Here is a 19,514-nt window from a genome sequence, read left to right on the forward strand (position 1 = left end):
GCCTGGCTAATTTTTGCATTTTTAGTAGAGACGGGATTTCACCATATTGGCCAGGCTGATCTCGAACCCCTGACCTCAGGTGATCCACCCATCTCAGCCTCCTAAAGTGCTAGGATTACCGGCGTGAGCCACCATGCCCAGGCAGATGCTTTTTGTATTTGCATTTCTTTACTCTAGTGTGGCTATCACTTTCTTTACTCCAACTCCTTTTCTTGCGACAGAGATTGTCCAACTCTTTTCCAACTTAATAACTTCGATTTACGGCTCTTATCTTTAGATTCCTTACAATTGTGTTCTGCCCACAGTTCAGCCAGTTTTGCCTAAGGCTCTTCAATATATCTGCCTGACCTAGGATTCATCTATTCTGGATCCCAGTTCTAGGATTTTGGCTGGCTTTTGATTTCTAGACTGCATAAGTAACTCTATCCATTCTTATATCTCTTGTCTTAACCTGTCTCAGGCCTCTTGAAACATATTATTAGAATATGCTATCTTGCAGAAAGAAGTTGTGAAGAAGTAAGTCTCTCCATAATAAAATCACATTCACTAATTTTTATAATTATATATTTTAACATTTTTATTTCAGATATATTAAAACGCTATAATTTTTCTTTAAGAGATTATTCTTGTGGGTTATATTTGGCAATAAGCTTATCTACAGTTGTTACATTTGACATTCATTTGTTGAGCAATCATTTGTGGAACAGGTACTTATTAAGTGCCAAGTATGTTATCAGGTAGCAACACACTCGAAACAATAAAGTATAGTCACTAAATTTATGGACAATGGATACAGACTTGTAAACAAACAAGAACCAAGTCTTACCTTGTTAATCTCTCAAAATGATTAGTTTCAAGAGGAACAGAGACTGGAATTAAAATCATCTCAAACACTGGTGGGTCTGGTTCTACAGATTATGTGTTAAATCTCCCAATAATATGGGACAATTAATAACTCTCTTCTTGAGGGAAGGAACAGTTTAGGACATTAAGCTTCAGAATGAGAGTCAACAGACACAATAGGATTAGAAGTCCACAAACAGTGCCGGATAACCAAAGCAAATCACCCTGTCACATTTGATTGCAAATATGCTAAGATCAATGAGCATAAGGAAGGCTTAGTGGCAGTTGAAACACTAGAAAAGGACACGAATCACTGGGAATAAGATCTTTTTGAGGGTCTCCTGCCTCACTGAGAAATGTGAGTATGACAGTGATAAAGGCAATAGAAAGGGAGGTTTCTAGGAATAAAAAGTAAAGCTGGTTCTGCCTAAAATGTTCCTGCTTGAAGCTTCAAAACAGTAAAGATCTTTGATTCCCTACCAGTAACCCTGGGAAAGTGGTTGAGCCCCACATTCTAAAGAACTCAGTGTTCCCAATTTCTCCAGATGTTCTCAAAACTTCCACTGCTTTGCAAAATAAGCCTCTATAATTCTAAATTACCCTTTGTTATCTCATCAAAAAGAGCAAGTTGTAAAGGAGCCGGGACTGTTCTGGAATTCTATTTCTAGTGGATCCAGTCTGTTAAATCCTTGACCAAAAATTCCTGGCTAGTGGCCACATTAGGATTCAACAAGTGAAGAAAAGTAGGCTGTGCTGCTTCTCAGAGGAATACAAAGGAGGCTGTATGATGCAACCAGACTATAACTTGCCCTTCATCCTGAGGTCTTTGATACAAAACGGTCCCCTGAGATGCAAGACCTGATCTCTCAACTTCTGTTTAAAAAATTCCAGAACTAGGACATCCCTGGGACTCTTGAGGACCTCTCAGAACTAGCTGACCTCCTTGAGTATCCTCTTAATCTGTGGTTAGACTTAATCTGTAGATTTCCTTGACCCTTCATTGTTGCCAGCTTCTCCTCAGCAGTGGAACTAAGCTCATAGATCCACAAATGACACCCTAAATCAGTGAATAGACAGAAGAGTTCTAAACAGTGTCATACAAGGTCACTCATAAACCTCTAGCACCAAGTCTGGCTCAGTGTCAGATTCAGATAGACACAAAACCTTCAACAATGTACCAGACCCTGGAAGGTTGACTAGATGTGACCGTGTCAAATTTGCAGTTCACAAGTCCTGGAGCTTCTAAGAGGACAGAGAAGATGAGAGGATGGTGACCTCTGGTTAACACGCTAGTACTGAGAGATATAGGTAAAGAAAATCTCAGTACAAGTGATTTCAATCATGCAAGCTCTGAACTGCATATCAGAAATCTCCTGGGGATAATATTGAAAATCTAGGAGCCAGTGGCCCAATCCAGACAGACTATTTCAGAATAGCTTGTGCTGCAGCCCATTGAGATGAATCTGATGCAGATTGCTAGGCAGAAAGATGCCTTGGCTGATAGCTAAGCTTCACCCAACCACCTTTATAAAGCAAGCAGACACATCATTACATTTTCTTGTTTGTTTTTTCTCATCTAATAGCCTGAGTATGAGAGATAAAGCATGTACAGGAGTTGCTGAGACAAATACCTGTTCAGCAACAGCCCTTCTCCAGAAGATCCACACTCTTTTCGTATCATTGGGCACTGGTTTTCCCTCAGCTCTAATGACCTTGCAATGTTGGCATTCACATGGTGGAGGACCTGTTGCAAAACAGCTCTAAAGTTTGAAATCAAAAAACACAACTGGGACATTCACCTTTGCCCGTGGCTCCCACCCACCTCCAGGATAACAACTCTCTTTTCTCTTCCACTCTGTCCTCTCCTTTTCAATCCATCCAATCTCATGTTTAAGTAATGTCGCCTAAAGTTCTAGGTTACTTGAGGGCAGTTTGGGTTTATGCCTGTTGTTGAGGATTAACTATTAATTACATCCTTTTCTTTTCAAAAACATCCTGAGTTGGATGATAAATTACATGGCCACTCAATCAGTGAGCGAATGCTCTCTCTAGAGAGCCCCGTACCCATGCAAGAGGCTGTATCAACAGCATTTCATAACAGCAACTGCAGCTGCATCTTCTTAGACAATGAAGGACGGGGAAGAAAAGGAATACCAGAAGTCAGTGTTTTTCTTCTTCCTTACTCACAATTCCCAATGGTTTCCCCTGTCCATCAGTTTTATTTCTAGAACACAGCCTGAAAGAAATGCACTCAAGCTGTGGAGACAGATTCTCCATCTGTAGGAGATGACTGCCCAGGTCAGGCACAGCCTCCTCACTTTCATTTATTCCCATCTTAGGGAATTGAAAATGCAGCACCTAAAGAATCAATCTCTCTGCTTTCTGAGAAAATAGAGTTGATCCTAGGGGAGATAAAACAAATGTTAGATTAGCTTTGCCAGATAGAATTGTAGAATGTTCTATTCTATATCAAATATATATTCCTAATGCATTCCAAACGGATTGAGGTTCACATTCAAGAATGTAGACCATAGAGCAAGATAATATCAATTAAGAAAAATGAAACAAAAAAGTAAGGACAGTGGATCAATAGACTGAGGATAATATTGCAAATGCCAATTTCATTCTGTGTGCAGCAGGAAATAAGGATAAAATGACTTCTCACTTAGTTGTTTTCAAGCTACTTTGAAACAATTATGCTATACATCAGACATGGACAATATATCATGCCTATTGCACCAATGACATTTAGATAGGTGTAAAAACAAAGCAGTGATGACAATAAAGCTAAGTTAACTTGGGATTAGAAGGTACCATTTGCATAAGTAAAGATACAGAGTTAATGCAACCATTGTGTATAATCTGTATTGTTGAGAATGTAAGACTCATACCTGCTGACCAATTTAGCAATTTAGTGACCAACTTATATTGACATTTTTGTTGGTTTGGGCAACTTGACTGTACTTAATAGATACATTATGGCTTATATTTCATCTTTCTCACATTCCATAATGACTTACAGCTAAAATCTCTAATGCAGGGCCTTTTCCCTTAGAGCTTTCTGACTAGAATGCTTTTCCCCCCAGGGTTTACAACTCAAATGATATTAAATGCATTTCTTTTTAAAATTTTTATGGAAGGTTATGAAAATTTTATCATTGACTTCTACGAAGCAGAAACCTATGAGGAAAGATGACTGAAGCTAACAAAATTCTAAAGGATATACATAAAATTACCTCAATCAGTAATTTTAATAGTCTAACTCTGTAGAGACATAATTGAGATTCATCTCAATGAATATGACCATTTACAGGCTGGGATACGGAGGCAAAAGCTACCCTCACACAGTGCAGGTGAGAATATAACTTGGTACAGTTTTTTACAAGGCTACTTGTCAACAGTTTCTTTTCTATTTTTTTTTTTTTTTTTTGAGACGGAGTCTCACTCTGTCACCCAGGCTGGAGAGCAGTGGCACAACCTCAGCTCACTGAAACCTATGCCTCCCTGATTCAAGGGATTCTCCTGCCTCAGCCTCCCGAGTAGCTGGGATTACAGGCTCGTGCTACTACACCCAGCTAATTTTTGTATTTTTAGTAGAGATGGGGTTTCACCATGTTGGCCAGGCTGGTTTCAAACTCCTCACCTCAGGTAATCTGCCCACCTAGGCCTCCCAAAGTGCTGAGATTACAGGTGTGAGCCACTGCATCTGACCAACAGTTTCTCAAATAAAGTTTCATGTACTCTTTGGCTCAGCAATTAAGCTACCATGTAGAAATCCTTGCTGAGGTTTGAGAAGTCATATTTGCAAGGATGTTTATAATAACACAATACTTTTAACTCCAAAGAGTAGAAATAAAATGTCTACCCTAAGGGGCTAATAACAAAAATTCTAGTACATTGCTATCATGGAATACTAGTTAGTTACAAAAAGGAATGAGATGAATATGTCTGTGCTCATATGGAAAGTTTCACCAAATCAATTACTAAGTGAAAATGTAAAGTTGAGAACTTGCACCATTCACCTTTGAATAAAATGTTGTATAATGATTATATACACAAAGTTGTATACATTAGCATGTGCATAATGTTTTCCCCTCTGGACATGAGTAAAGTGTTACATCTGCGGAAAGAGTCCAAAAAGGTGTCAGAGGATTCTGTTGCTTTCCAGTTAATATTTCTATACTACTTGAACATAACTCACCATGTATATGTATTACCAAAGCCCAGAAATGGAAAATTTGCACACTGAAGTTTGAGGAATAAAGGACAGCTTGACTAAAATGACATCAATCCACTTGAAATTTTGCAGCCATCTGTGTGAATAAACGTTCTTTAAATACCTCTTGACTTCAACCCACTTGGATTTTGCTTTTGGATTATTTTTTCACTTGGGCTGGTTACTTCCCATTTGGCGTTGATTATCTGATGCCTACTTTTTTACTTGTCTGTGGCAAATAGTTTATTAAGGCTGACTTAATTGACTTTTGCTACTTTCTCCTTGGATTCTGACTGCAGCTATGTTCTGCTTCCAAGTCAGTCCATTTTGGCTTCAGGTTCTATTCTTCAATATGTCCACTTAATTCTGGACTCAACTTTCTCACTCTGACAATTTCAGCCAACAAATTCCTAGAATATGTTATCTTGCAAAAGAAAGTGGTAAGTAAGCAACTTTCTCAAAAGCATAAATATGCACTGCCATTTAAAAATTATTTCATCTCTAATTGATAAATAGTAATTATATATATTTAGGGGATACAAGGTGATGCTATTTTTTATATATATATATATAATATATATATGTACGTATACACACACATTGTGGAATGATTATATCAAGCTAATTAATATACCCACTATCTCACAAACTTATCTCTTTATAGTGGAAACATTTAAAATCTATTCTTTTAGGATTTTGAAATATACAACACATTATTATTTAACTATCACCACCATGCTGTTCAATAGAGCACTTATACTTATGCCTCCTCTCTAACTGAAACTTTGCACACTTTGACCAACATCTTTCCTTTCCCCATTCACCCCCTCACCCCCAGTCTCTGGAAAGCACCATTCTACTCTCTACCTCTAAGAATTTGTCTTTCTTAGATTTCACATATCTATGAGATCATGCAGTACTTGTCTTTCAATGCCTGGAACATTTCACTTGGCGTAATGTCTTCCAGGTTCATTCACGTTGTCACAAATGATGTGTATTCAAAATAACTGAAATTAGTTTGTCAAAGAGATATCTGCTCTCCCATGTTTGCTGCAGTATTATTTACAATAGCCAAGATATGGAAGAAACCTGAGTATCCATCAACATATGAACAGATAAAGAAAATATAGTTTATATACACAATGGAACATTATTCACACTTTTAAAAAAGGACTCTGTCATTTTCACTGCCATTTGTTTGGATTATAATTCTTAAAAGTTTTTGATCCAGGCATTTTCTGAATTAAAAAAAATCTAGAACTGGCACATTTGCTGAAACCCTGGAGGCTTCTTAGAACTGGCTATTTACCTCTGCTTCCGACAACTCCAAAAATGTCTGTGTGTTTTTCCAGGATTCCAACCCACCCTCCCTGCAACACTCCCAAAATCTCCTTCAGCTTTTCAAATGTGAAACCAAAAATACAGATGTCCATCCCCTTCTCAAATTGGAGAGAAACTAGGGAGGTGCCTTGAAACATATTAGGGTGAGCATGACTTAGTTTTTATCTCACTCTGAGTTGGGCAAAAATGTCCAACATAGAGCCCCAGGGCCAGAGAAAGAGAGTAGATATGGGCAAGAACCTGTAATCAAGTGCTTAGACCATGTCGCCTCTGGGAGAACTCAGAGGGTGAGCAGCTGGTGGACTGGAAGCCTCACCTTAGCATTTAAAATAGAAAAGACAGACTATTCTACTCAACACAATATATTCACCCAGGGTCTATGGCCCCCAAATCAGTATCACCTCCTGTTCTAGTTTAAAACCAAATGCCCTATCATACTATCAGACCTTTCTAGGCAGAATTTCCATGAGTGGGGCCCCAGATTCTGCATTTCTATCAAGCTCTTTGATGTCTAGGCAGTCAGTGTGGCACCTGACTCACACCATCATCAGAGCCGTCCATTGAGCTGGTTATCCTTATCCAGCACCAGGCTGAGTCAAGTCAATTACAAATACTGCAGAGACAACAGGGATACCTGTTTGCTAGGGATGGAATATAAGAAGATGGAGCCTCATTTGTAATAAACAATAATTGAACAAATTTATGTAAATAATAATCTCAGCTGGGTCAGGAGATACTCACCAACTGAAAAATAACCTCTGAAGCCCTCAGATGAAATCTTTAACCTCAAAGGCTCCCTCTTTCAATGTTGCTGCAATGAGACCTCACTTGTCTGGTTGGTTAGTCCTCACTAAAGAAGAGAAGGAACCAATGCCGGAAAAGAAAAGTGAGATCTGTTTGTACAAGATTTTCTCATGTGACAATGGGTGACTGTGCATTGCTGATACCTGGGGTGGGGGTGGGGGTGGGCAGAGGTTATAGATGCTCTTCTCACACTGACAAATACTGAAAATGGTTGGTGGAAATAATGGGATCCGACTCCCAGAAATCAAGAATGTCCCTTTTACTCCAATGCCTCCACCATAAGCTTTCAGGAGGGAGTCTAAGGTGGTAGATAGATGGTGAGTCAATCTCTGAATACCCCAATTGTGATGCATATCTCAACCCAATGAGATCTAGGGCTGGAGTGTCGATTTCCCAATCCCTGAGTAAGGAATTGGGGAAAATATTGTTATTTTTATTTCTAGTATGCTTTAGACAGGTATTTATCGTACTTTGGGAAAATCAGTGAGAGTGTATATCCCCTACCAAACTATCTACCATACAAGACTATGGAGACAGAATGTCCAGTTTTGAAGTGCTTGGTTCTGCCTCCAGTTCTCCAATGGAGACTGATATGCAGCAGCAGGTCCAAGGGTTGTGTGCCATCTGGGATCTGTTGACCCCTTTTCCTGAGCCCATGTTCAAATTGAGGTCTTTCTTCTATTACTTCAAACATATCCATGGGAAAGAAGGGACTCACAGTACCTATCCCCCAGGTGCAAGACTTTAATTAATCTCTGCAGTCAAGAGTAGAGTATTTATGCCTAAACTTTGATTTCGCCTATGTTAAGTAATGGACCAAATACATTCAGCAATATCCAATATACGGGATGGCTTCATCCCCAGAAAACAGAACTACACATCTAAAATCAAATTTAAAACAAAAACAGAAAGAGGGTAAAGCATATTTGGAGAATATTACAAGGTATTTAAATATGCAAAGCTATCCAAAGCACACACTTTTCACTTTTTTGAGGATAAAGGCTTTCAGATTAGAGTATGCTTTAAACTGTACAGTGGCAAGAAATGGATTAGAATTTCACTTCCTCTAGTGCATTCTAGAGCTGCATGTCAAAGTCCTCTGTATGCTTATATTAAATCAGACTTAGAAGGAAAACCAGAATAGTGAAGCAGATAAATACACAGAATAATCCCTTATGCAATCAACAGTTACACATAATACTTTCATAAACCCTTTATATCATCTCTGCCAATTAGTTTTTATCAGGACTTTTTGGAGTGTCACTTATAAATAAAGAAAATAAAGCTTATTCAAGTTAAATAATTGGGTTAATGTGTACACAAATTGAAATTAAGTTTTATAGTTCTAAATCCCAAAGACCTCTTCATTGAACTTCCCGCTCAATTACTGATTGTCAGGCAGCCTCAGCAAATTACTCATTACAGGTCTCACTTGTAAAAACAGCAGTTGGATTATAGAATCTTTAATTAAGGCTAGTCATAGCAGGTATGGTTCCCAGGATTCTGTTTATTACAGGGCCCAGTTTCCTTCTACTTTGCCATAAACTGCTTTCCTGAATGAACAGCAGTGGGGGAAAGTATCCACAAGAAGCATCACCCAAACTCTTTCCCATTTCAAGATATTTTTCAGTCCAATATCCAAACTGGAACCCATCATTTTCATTAATGAAAGGGGCCCATTGGTGTGTCATTCCACATGTGCTCATCATTTGTCTTGTTTTGACCAAAATCATAAGTTTTGAGACTAATACAACCGGTCACACTATCACTTGTAAAAGAAAACCTCCAGAAGATAGGCATTTTATAGAGCAAAACAATGCAAAAACAACAACAACCATCATCTCTGTTGATCTAGTCAATATCAAAATGCCCAACTGACTAAATCGACCACACTGCTTCCAATCACATCAATGCCTCTACTTTTATACTGACTATTCTTTTGGGAAAATCAGTCTTGAAATCTCTATTATTTAGAATAAGAGATAGGATTCCTAGAAGTGTACACCAATCTGCATAACCTTTCCTCCATTTTATACTATCATTGTATCATGTAATGTAAGTCATTGTCATATAGGGTGTCTAGAATTTTACACTAACAGAGAATGTTGATTTCAAAAGCTTACCTGATGGAATTAGAAAACTGACCGCACATGCCATGCAAACGCCAACAGACCACGGCTGCTCTTGAAGTGTACTCCTGAAGTAACTCTCTCAATGCACGTTCAAAATTTAAAATCTCTATCCTCCTGCTGGGAACCCTAAGGGTGTGTATGGGATGGGGCAGGTGGCAGTGGGTGGGAAAGGCTGGCAGCAGATAGCGGCTATCACCATTAAGGACACAGCAGCAAGAAAAAGGCACTTACTTGCTACGAAGCGACAGGTCTCCACCAGTGCCTGAGGGAACCTTCAGGAGCAGGGCTCCTTGGAGCCCTTTCCTCCTCCTGGGCTTCTCTTTCTCCACGGATCTCTCGGGTTTTCTGAGCTCTAGTTGTAGAGAAGCTGCTGTTAGGCTGGCGTCTGCCCTCACCAGCTGTGGCTCTGCAGTAAATGGGCCCACTACATTTCCAGTTAGACACCGACGCACTGGGGCGGCTCTCCAGCCGCTGACCCAGAGACCTCTCCTGCCCAGATGTCCAGTTGAGCCGCGCCCGCTGCTTGGAAGTGTTTTTGTCTCCTTTCCACTCCTCCCTCCCCTCTCCCAGCCACTCCACTCTCTTCCCCCGCCCTCATCTCCAGGCCAGTGCGCGACTTCAGCATCCAGATCGCGCGTGGGCGGGTGATATTGACAGAGACCTGCTGCAGCGGTAGTAACAGCAGCAGCTGTGGCGTCTCCTCCAGCCGCTGCAGGGAAGGGAGGGAGGAAGAGAACTGGGGGTTGATGAGGAGGGGAAGAGGGGAGAGGGCCTTCAGAGCCTGAAGGAATGAAGGGGCTAGGGAATAGCCAAGGAGGAGAGGAAAAGGAGGAGCGTGGTGCAGCTAAATTGGTGGGGAAGGGAGAGTGAAAATGAGGGAGAGGAGAGGAAGACAGCAAACTCTGGTACCCTGGTTCTTTAACATCCAGTTGTATTCTCTCTCCTCTTGCCTAGGTGGTCCAGCAGAACTTAGAGGGGCAATTGTCAGCCTGCAGCATTCAAATCTGGGCATTGCTGTAGTTAAGAGTTTGTAATCTAGTTGTTGTCGTGTGAGTCTGTGTGTAGCTGTTTTTAGGAAAGAGTCAAGAGTCCGCTGGTAGCTGCTTTGTACTCTGGATCACTTTCCCACTCTAGTGATTTGAAACACGAAGGACAGAGGAAAAATTATGTTTATTTTAGAGAACTGCGGCAATACAGTTAGTTTGGGAGTGAAGGCAAGAGGGTTTGGACCTTCTTCCCAAAGGCCACACCACAGAACCTTCATTTTGTCACCCTATTTTGTGCACACATCACATCACTTACTTCAAAAATATATCAGCATATGTCTCTGAATGGTAAGAACTTCTTAAGATTTTAACTCAATACCCTGGTCACATCTAAAAATTAACAATAATTATTTTGTAGCATCAAACATTCACTTGATTTCTTTTTAGTGGACAACTGACTGATTGCAGGCTTCTCTTCTCTGCACTCTGGTGGATGATGCAAATGAATTTTCTAGAACATGAAACTTTCCCTTAGAGCAGTCTGGCACATATATCCCTTTTCACCCAGTAAAATTCTACACACCTCTCCGTACATTCAAACACAATATAAATTTAATGAACTTAATAATATCAAATATTTCAAAGTTCAAATATGACATTTAAAATAAAAAGAAGTGCTGCTTTTTATAATGTGTAATGAACAGGCAGTTGATCCCAAGATATTGTACAAACCAATCATATAAACGAGAGGCAAATAGATGGGAAACCAATGGTGTTGGTTTTATATTCTGAGTTGGCCAGCCATTTTCTTGTTTTGGAACAAATATTTGGCACTACAGTTATATAATGGTTATGTAATATTACCAGGTGGGATCTGAAAAATTTGGGCAATTACTGTGCCCCTAATGATGAGCTGAGGATCCTTCCTCCCCTATTGAGTTTCTCAGTAGGAGGAACTATGCAGTGGAGAGTCTGTTTTCAACATTTCTGCCTTAAGAACTTTATAAGCATATTTCTAAACTGTGCTTTCTATGAATGTATTCAGCAGGTGGAAGCTCTAGACACTGCATACTCTCCCATGTCAGGAAAGAAGCTGGCTCTATCACACTACACTTGAACCAGATATGCCCCTGTGGGCATTGGTTTCCTTTCAGTCTGTTTAAATGGGAGCTGTTTATTGTAACCTCAGAGATGTCAGTGTCAGAAGTGTGGATGGACCCGATGTTTTAATTCTCAAAAAACTTCTCTACATCCAGAGTTGATGAAACCCTGTATAAAAAAAGACAAGCAAACAACTCTCCCAAAACACAAACAAACCCAAAACTCTTGCTTTGGAGCTTTGTTCTCCAGTTGCATCATCTTTTTCTACCTGGCTACATGGTAGCCATCATATTCTGCCTTTATGGACACCCTTATTTGTTAAGAATTTATTTTGCAGTTGATAGTCTTTCTCTCCATTCACACTCTTGCTTTCCTTCTTAAAAACTTTCTCATCTATTTGAATACCAACAACTATTTGGATGAAGCATCCAACAGCCTAACTTCTGATTTCATCCCTAATGGATTATCTTTTTCTCCACATCATCTCTGCTATCAATTCCCAATTTCACAGTTTGAATCGTATCATAGTTAGCAACTGCTTTGTATTTCTTCTTAGCGCTTATCTACATGCTAAATATCTATTGCCTATTTGTTTATTTTCTATCTTGTTCCACTAGAATGCATTCTGCATGGCAGCTGATACTTGTTTATTCCCTGTTCTACAATAGGGCTTAGAAGAGAGGATGTAGTAGAATAGGTACCAGTATATTTGCTAAAGTATTGAGCATCATGCATGACCTAATCTACTCTATGCTTTGTGTGAAAATGTGGAGATTCACTATAGGAATAGACCATAGATCACATGTAATATAAAGAACATGAGAATTGTTTGTTGGTCTGTTTCATTCTTAAACCCTGGTGCTTGGATGCTTTAAATCTTCTATAATATATAGGTGTGAGAATTTCCTCTGGCTTCAGAATCTTGACATAAAGCATGGATCTGCCTGAAAAGAAATGGTAAAAATAAGAAAGTCCAGTCCTGTCTATGGGGAATACCAAGGGATGCAGAGAAATAAAGCACTCAGCCTCAAACCTAAGCTATTTTTGATAATAGCCATTCTAACATGTGTGAGGTGATATCTCATTCTGACATTATCAAAAAGATGAATGATAACAAGTGTGGGTGAGGATGTGGAGAAAAGAAAAGAGAACCCTGTCCAGTGTTGGTGGGAATGTAAATTACTACAGCCATTTTGGAAAAGGGCAAACTCAAAAAACTAAAAATAGAATTACCCCATGGTCTAGCAATCTCACTCCTGGGTATATATCCAAAGGAATTTAAATTGCTATGTCAAAAGGATAGTTGCAGTCCCATTTTAATTCAGCGTTATTCACAGTAGCCAAGATATGGAAGCAACCTATATGTTTATTGATGGATAACTAGGTAAAGAAATGTGGTATATATACAAAATTAAGTACCATACAGCCTTTACAAAGAAGGAAATTATGTCATTCAAGACAAGGTGGTACTAGTGTACATTATGTTAAATTAAATAATCCAGGCAGAGGATGATAAATGCCACATGATCTCACTTATATGTGGAACTGAAAAAGTCAATCTCATATAACAGAGAGTAGAAAGGTGGTCTCCAGAGGCTTGGTTGGGAAGGTGAGGGAGAAGGAAATATAAAATGTTGATCAAAGGGTACAAAGTCTCAGTTAGAATGGATGAATACATTTTAGTGATTTATTGCATTGCATGGTGACTACAGCTAAAAATAACGTATTGCATATTTGAAAATTGCTTAAAGAATAGATTTTTTAACATTCTCACTATAGAAAAAAGGATAAGCTGGTGAGACAATGGATATGTTAATTAGCTTGATTCAATATTTTACAATGTATATACAAATCAAAGCATCACAGTGTACCCCATAAATATACACAATTATTTATTAATGTAACATAAAGTAGAATAAAATAAAATAAAATGCAGAAAAGGGAGCTGTGCTTCTTAGAATGCATTCAGAAGGTAGAAGATCTAGACCCAAATGTTCTGTCTTGTCAAGAGAGAAACCTCCTCTTTCACACTGCACTTGAACCAGATAGGCCCTGGGAGACATCACTTTCCCTTTAGCCCATTTAAATAAGGGTTGGTTATTCTTACCTCAAGCACATCAGTGTCAAGAGTATGAATGGATACTTCTCATAGCTTTATTATAGGATAATATAAAATAGAGACTGATTTTGGATTGCTGTCACAATGCAAGCCTAGAAAAATGAATATAATGTGAATCATTTTGTAGAATCATGTCTTTCTGATTCATTTGAATTTTATGATATTTTATTTTATTTTACTTTATTTTTTGAGACAGAGTCTGGCTCTGTTGCCCAGGCTGGACTGCAGTAGTATGATCTCAGCTCACTGCAACATCCGCCTCCCAGGTTCAAGCAATTCTCCTGCCTCAGCCTCTCAAGTAGCTGGGATTACAGGTGTGTCCCACCATGCCTGGCTAGTTTTTGTATTTTTAGTAGAGACGGGGTTTCACCATGTTGACCAGGCTGGTCTTGAACTCCTCACCTCAAGTGATCTGCCCTCTTCAGCCTCCCAAACTGCTGGGATTACAGGCGTGAGCCACCATGCCTGGCCTTTTATATTCTTAGTACTTCATATATTGTTTTGCAAATGCAGGTTATCTTTTCAAGTGCTATGGGCAGTATTGCTGGCAAATACCTATTGTCTTTTTTTTTTTTTTTTTTTTTAATAATACATTTAGGGGCTGCAAGTGCAGATGTCTTATATAGATTGTGTTGAAGTCTGGGCTTTCAGTGTACCCCTCACCTGAGGCAATTTTCAACCCTTGCTCCTTCCCACGTTCCCACCTTTTGTAGGCTCCAATGTGTTTTATTCCACTCTGTGTCTATATGTACCCATTGTTTAGCTCCCACTCATGAGAACATGTAGAAATACATCTTAGTAGAAATACATCTTATTTGTTCCTTTCAGTTTTTTATCATCCTTACATGCCTGTACAAACACAGTACTGCCCAGAATCAGTTTCTTGTCATTATTCTTATGTGTTCAACATTCAGCTTATGATTCTATTAATACTCGTGTGTTTGAGTTCCTTGGAATTGCTCTAGAAAACCTTGCTGCAATCTTCAACCCTGTCCTAAGTTCCAGAACTGTAAGAATCTGTACCCAATCAGTGAAAAAAACTGTGAAGAGCTGTTTGCGAATCACAGAGGGGAAAAATAAACTGCTTGTTTCTCAGGGATTCTCAGAAATGAAAGAACAGGTCATAGATGGTAAGAGTCACTTGGACCTCTCTCCAAAAACATAGACAAAATCTCCTCTAGACTATTGATAATTCATTGATACATTTCTAAACTGGTTTCAATTTTCCTAAGATATATACATAAACACATTGTCCCAGTTCTACTTTTCAAATATGTTCCAAAGTCAGGCATAGTCAATACAAATCTTAGAAAAAAAAATCGACTTAACATTAGAAATCAGCAGAGAAAATATGTCAAACATCTCATTGAGAAAACAGACTCATAATATAAGTTGGACATTTTATACCTATATTATTTAATACTTTGTATTCCCTAAAACAGATTCCAAAAATCATAGGAACATCTGGAGTTTGTGTTCAAAATGTTCCTGACCATAATACATTCCATTACCAATTTCATGTCCAAAAATTCTCTCTCAAGTAATTCCCAGTCAGGCTTGGCAAAAGCCCAGGATAGTATATTTTCAAGTGAAAAAATAAAATACAATTACACAGATAATTACAAAGTTGTAATCTGTCATTTATCTGGAAGTCCCATTGTTACTTGTGTGCATATACATGAAATAGCTGAATATGTGCATGCCATGTGCAAAAGTCAGAATTGACTGCTGTAATAAAAAAAAAAACTAAAATAATAGTGGCTTGAATAAAACAGAAACTTATTTCTCTCAAATCTATGATTCCAGATATAAGCAGTCCAGGGCTACAAAATACAAAGGAATCAGGATATTTTCAATCTTGTTGGTTTTTCTACCTCTAGTGGACAAACCCCACTTGCATGAATGAGGATGGATTAATAACACTTTTACATTCCAGGCAATGGAAAAATAGAACAGAGGAAACCAGAAGCATTAATTAATACGTTCTTGAGTTCATATCTTTTTGGCCAGAACTTAACCCCATAGATACAACTGGTTGCAAGGAAAGTTGAGTAATGTCATATTCATTTTGGTGCCTATTTCAAGAGCTAAAAATTGAGATTTCTAATAAGGTAGATAAAGGTAACAGTAAGTTTGGGGGGATGCCCAACACTTCTGTCATGCCATGTCTGTGTCTACAGTTGACATTCTGTTTGGACTGGATGCCCCTGCTGAATTAGGAAAAATGTGTGACTTTCAAAGATTTTTAACACTTGCAAAAGCATAATCAAATTTACCGATAAACCTTTCCTCCAACCTAAATTAGAATTATCAAGCAAGGAATTCATATTGAAGAACAAGCAATTGAATATTATAATAATAGATTCTAGTTTATTTCCTCAAATTCACTAGGTTTCACAGTTATATTATTTCATTTATTTCTTCCACTTTGTGTTTGGTTTGATAAGACACCAGCTCAAAATTTTTCTCACATATTTTTTCCTTCCCCAATTATTTAAGACAAGGAAAACAAAACCCAGAAATTCCTAACTACATTTTCAGTGAAACTATGAAACATCTGTAACATCAAAATATACAATATTAAATAGAATGTAGATGGAAAAGTTAAAAATGATTTAGTAAAGTAAAACAAAGAAAGTCTAACTTAATTGTCTGTAAAAAGTGAAACTGGTAAGAATCAAGCTAATTCTATCTACAGACAACTATGACATCTCAGTCCTTGAAGAGACCTTGTTATTTTGCAACTGGACAACGATGGATGCTGAAAACAGAAAGTTGTTTGAACATCTTTAGACCACCAGAAGGCCAGCTCCAACTTACCCTGACTACTGCTCTCATCCTCTACTTAAGGTGAGAAGTATGTTCTGTAGAAAATCTGCATTATAGAGTCTTGAAATCTGAGGTATTAAACACAGAAGATGAAGTGCTGCCCTGGAAGCAAGAACATTAAAAAGTTTGTATTCTACATCATGAGATTCTTCCCCTCACTCCAGGTTCTTTCCCTTACTCAGAACCCAGAAATCCGGTCCCCATATTTTATATTTCAGAAGGACTGTTCTAAAGTCTTCCTCTGAAAAACCTGACCTGACCCATAGGGTAGACCCACTGATATTGGCATTTTAGTGTCCTCAACAAAAAAGTTAACTAATTACAGGCTCATCCTAGAATAAAGCCTTCTAATCCTCAGGATTGACTTCCTCAACTCCCAAACATATGCATAAATGCATAGAGTATCCTGTTGGTTTCTTAGTGATTACTAACCAAGAATCATTGGATATGTGAGGAATGCCTTCAGCATGGCAGAGAAAAATTGAAACAAACTTATTGAAAGAAGTGATTTAGTGGAGGTAGAGATCATAAGAAGTGATTTAGTGCAGGTAGAGATCATAAGGCACAGAAGAAAATTCAAACATAATATGATCCATATGAGAAATAAGAGAGGTATATTTATGAAGCAAGAAGAGGATGTCGTATTTTAAAGGAATAGAATAGACAAATACTGTATGATCTCATTTACATTTGGAATCTAAAAAACTCCACCTCATTGAAGCAGAGGGTAAAAATGTGGTTTCCAATGGCCGGGACATTGGAGAAATAAGGTCAGGAGATGTTGGGAAAAGGGCACAAACTTTCAGTTATAAGATGAATAAATTTTAGGGATCTTGTGTACAGCATGATGACTACAGTCAGTAATACTCTATTTTTTTGTCAGAATTTGCTAAGAGAGTATATCTTAAGTGTCCTCACCACAAACACACACCCACACAAATAGTAATTATGTGTAATGATGAATGTGTTGATTAATTTGACCATGGTAATTATTACAGAATATATACATAAGTTAAATGATCTCATTGTACACCTTGAATATATGTAACTTTTATTTCTCAATTAAACCTCAATAAAGCTAAAACATAAAGGAGCAGTATATGAAAGAGCTCTTGGAAATTTAATCTATGAGAGCTTATTATTATTATTATTAAATGCTTTGGTAATAAAATTATGGAAATTATCAAGAATGTATGGGAAAAAAGGACAAAGAGATGGACATTTAACTTTAAAGTGAAGAAATGTGACAAACCCTATTTCTGCCAGGTGATCAAGGTCAGCATCAACAGTCATAAATCATATTGATTGTATGTACTTTCGATATGTGATATCATGAAAATCGCACTTTACCTCTGTGATATTCCTCCAAAATCCCTTATCATCAGACTAATAATGAGGGAAACATCAGACAGATTCCAATAGAAGAACCTACAATATACCCAGCACTCTTCAAAACTGTTAAAGAAATCAAAACAAGGAAAGTTTAGGAAACACCCATGTCCAAAAGGAGCCTAAGGATATGACAACTAAATGTAATATGGCAAGTTTAACGGGATCCAAGAACAAAGAAAGGACACCAGGCAAAAACCAAAGATATCTGAATTAACCATGTACTTTAGTTAATAATTATGTCTCAACGTTGTTTTATTGATTGTAACAAATGTACTCTATTAATGTGGGTATATCTTGGGGGTATATGAGTACTCTTTTAATATTTTCTCAATTTTTTGCTAAATTTAAAACTTCTCTAAAAAGTAAAGTCTATTATTTAATTTTTTTTTAAAAAAGTCCTGTTAGTGTAGGCAAGACTCACTGATGGATGCCAAGATTAGTGAAAGAAAGTATTTGCACAGTCTCAAGGAATCTAGTTAAAGGATAGATAGTCATTACAAAGGGGAAAATAGTAACTTTATAGTGGATTATCCTGACAAACGCCAACATAATCAAATGACCAAAGTTAATATCACCAATAATAAGACTTCAGGTACCATGTTTCTCCGATATAATTCACTGTAAAGGCATCAATATCATTTCTGTGGTATTTTCCCAAATATGCATAAATTCAATATAAACCAGAGAATACATCAGAGCAGCTCAAATTAAGGAATATTCCACAAAATAGTCGGTCCGTCCTCTTCAAAGTGTCAAGGTTTTGAAAGGCAAAGAAAGACCAAGAAACAGTCATGGATTATAGGAGACTAAGGCAATGTAACAATTAAATATAGCATGGAACTCTGAAATGATCTTTTTTTTTTATTGCTCTTTTGTATCAAACATTTATTTTATTTTACATTTTATTTTAAGTTCTGGGATACATGTGCAGTATGTGCAGGTTTGTTACACAGATATCCACGTGTCATGGTGGTTGGGTGCAGCTATCAACCTGTCATCTAGGTTTAAAGCCCCACGTGCATAGGTATTTGTCCTAATGCTCTCCCTCCCGTTGCTCCCCGCCCTCTGACAGGCCCAGAGTGTGACATTCCCCTCCCTGTGTCCATGTGTTCTCATTGTTCAGCTCCCACTTATGAGTGAGAAGATGTGGTGCCTGGTTTTCTGTTCCTGTGTTAGTTTGATGAGAATGATGGCTTCCAGCTTCTTCCACTACCCTGCAAAGGACATGAGTTCATTCTTTTTTTATGGCTACATAGTATATCATAGTGTATATGTGCCCCATTTTCTTTATCCAGTCTATCATTGATGGGCATTGGGGTTGGTCCCAATCTTTGCTATTGTAAATAGTACTGCAATAAACATATGCGTGCATGTGTCTTTATAGTAGAATGATTTACAATGCTTTTGGGTATATACCCAGTAATTAGATTGCTGAGTTAAATGGTACTTCTGGTTCTAGATCCTTGAGGAACCACCACACTGTCTTGCATGATGTTTGAACTAATTTGCATTCCCACTAACAGTGTAAAAGAGTTCCTAATTCTCCACAGTGCTGCCAGCATCTGTTGTTTCCTGACTTTTTAATGATCACCTTTCTAACTGACATGAGATGGTATCTCATCGAGATTTTGATTTGCATTTCTCTAATAACTAGTGATGATGATCTTTTTTTTTTTTGTATGTTTTTGGCCACATAAATGTCTTCTTTTAAGAAGTGTCTGTTCATATCCATTGCTCACTTTTTTTTTTTT

At 37.9% G+C, this 19,514-nt stretch overlaps 1 protein-coding gene across 2 annotated transcripts in view; it reads right to left on the reverse strand.

Annotated features, from left to right (window-relative positions):
• The window catches only part of SCN7A (sodium channel, voltage gated, type VII alpha subunit), a 97,251-nt gene extending 87,445 nt beyond the window's left edge, over window positions 1-9,806 (reverse strand). Inside the window, exon 1 of one of the 2 annotated variants that reach the window (XM_011958033.1) lies at window positions 9,568-9,806. The gene's annotated coding sequence lies outside the window, so the exon portion shown is untranslated. Of the gene's footprint in view, window positions 1-2,474; window positions 2,591-9,567 lie in introns of those variants that run through there. The other variant, XM_011958034.1, reaches the window with a different exon arrangement.
• Window positions 9,807-19,514: the final 9,708 nt, after the last annotated feature.

This window comes from Colobus angolensis, unplaced genomic scaffold (genome assembly GCF_000951035.1).
Source record: "Colobus angolensis palliatus isolate OR3802 unplaced genomic scaffold, Cang.pa_1.0 Scaffold456, whole genome shotgun sequence".
NCBI lineage: Eukaryota > Metazoa > Chordata > Mammalia > Primates > Cercopithecidae > Colobus > Colobus angolensis.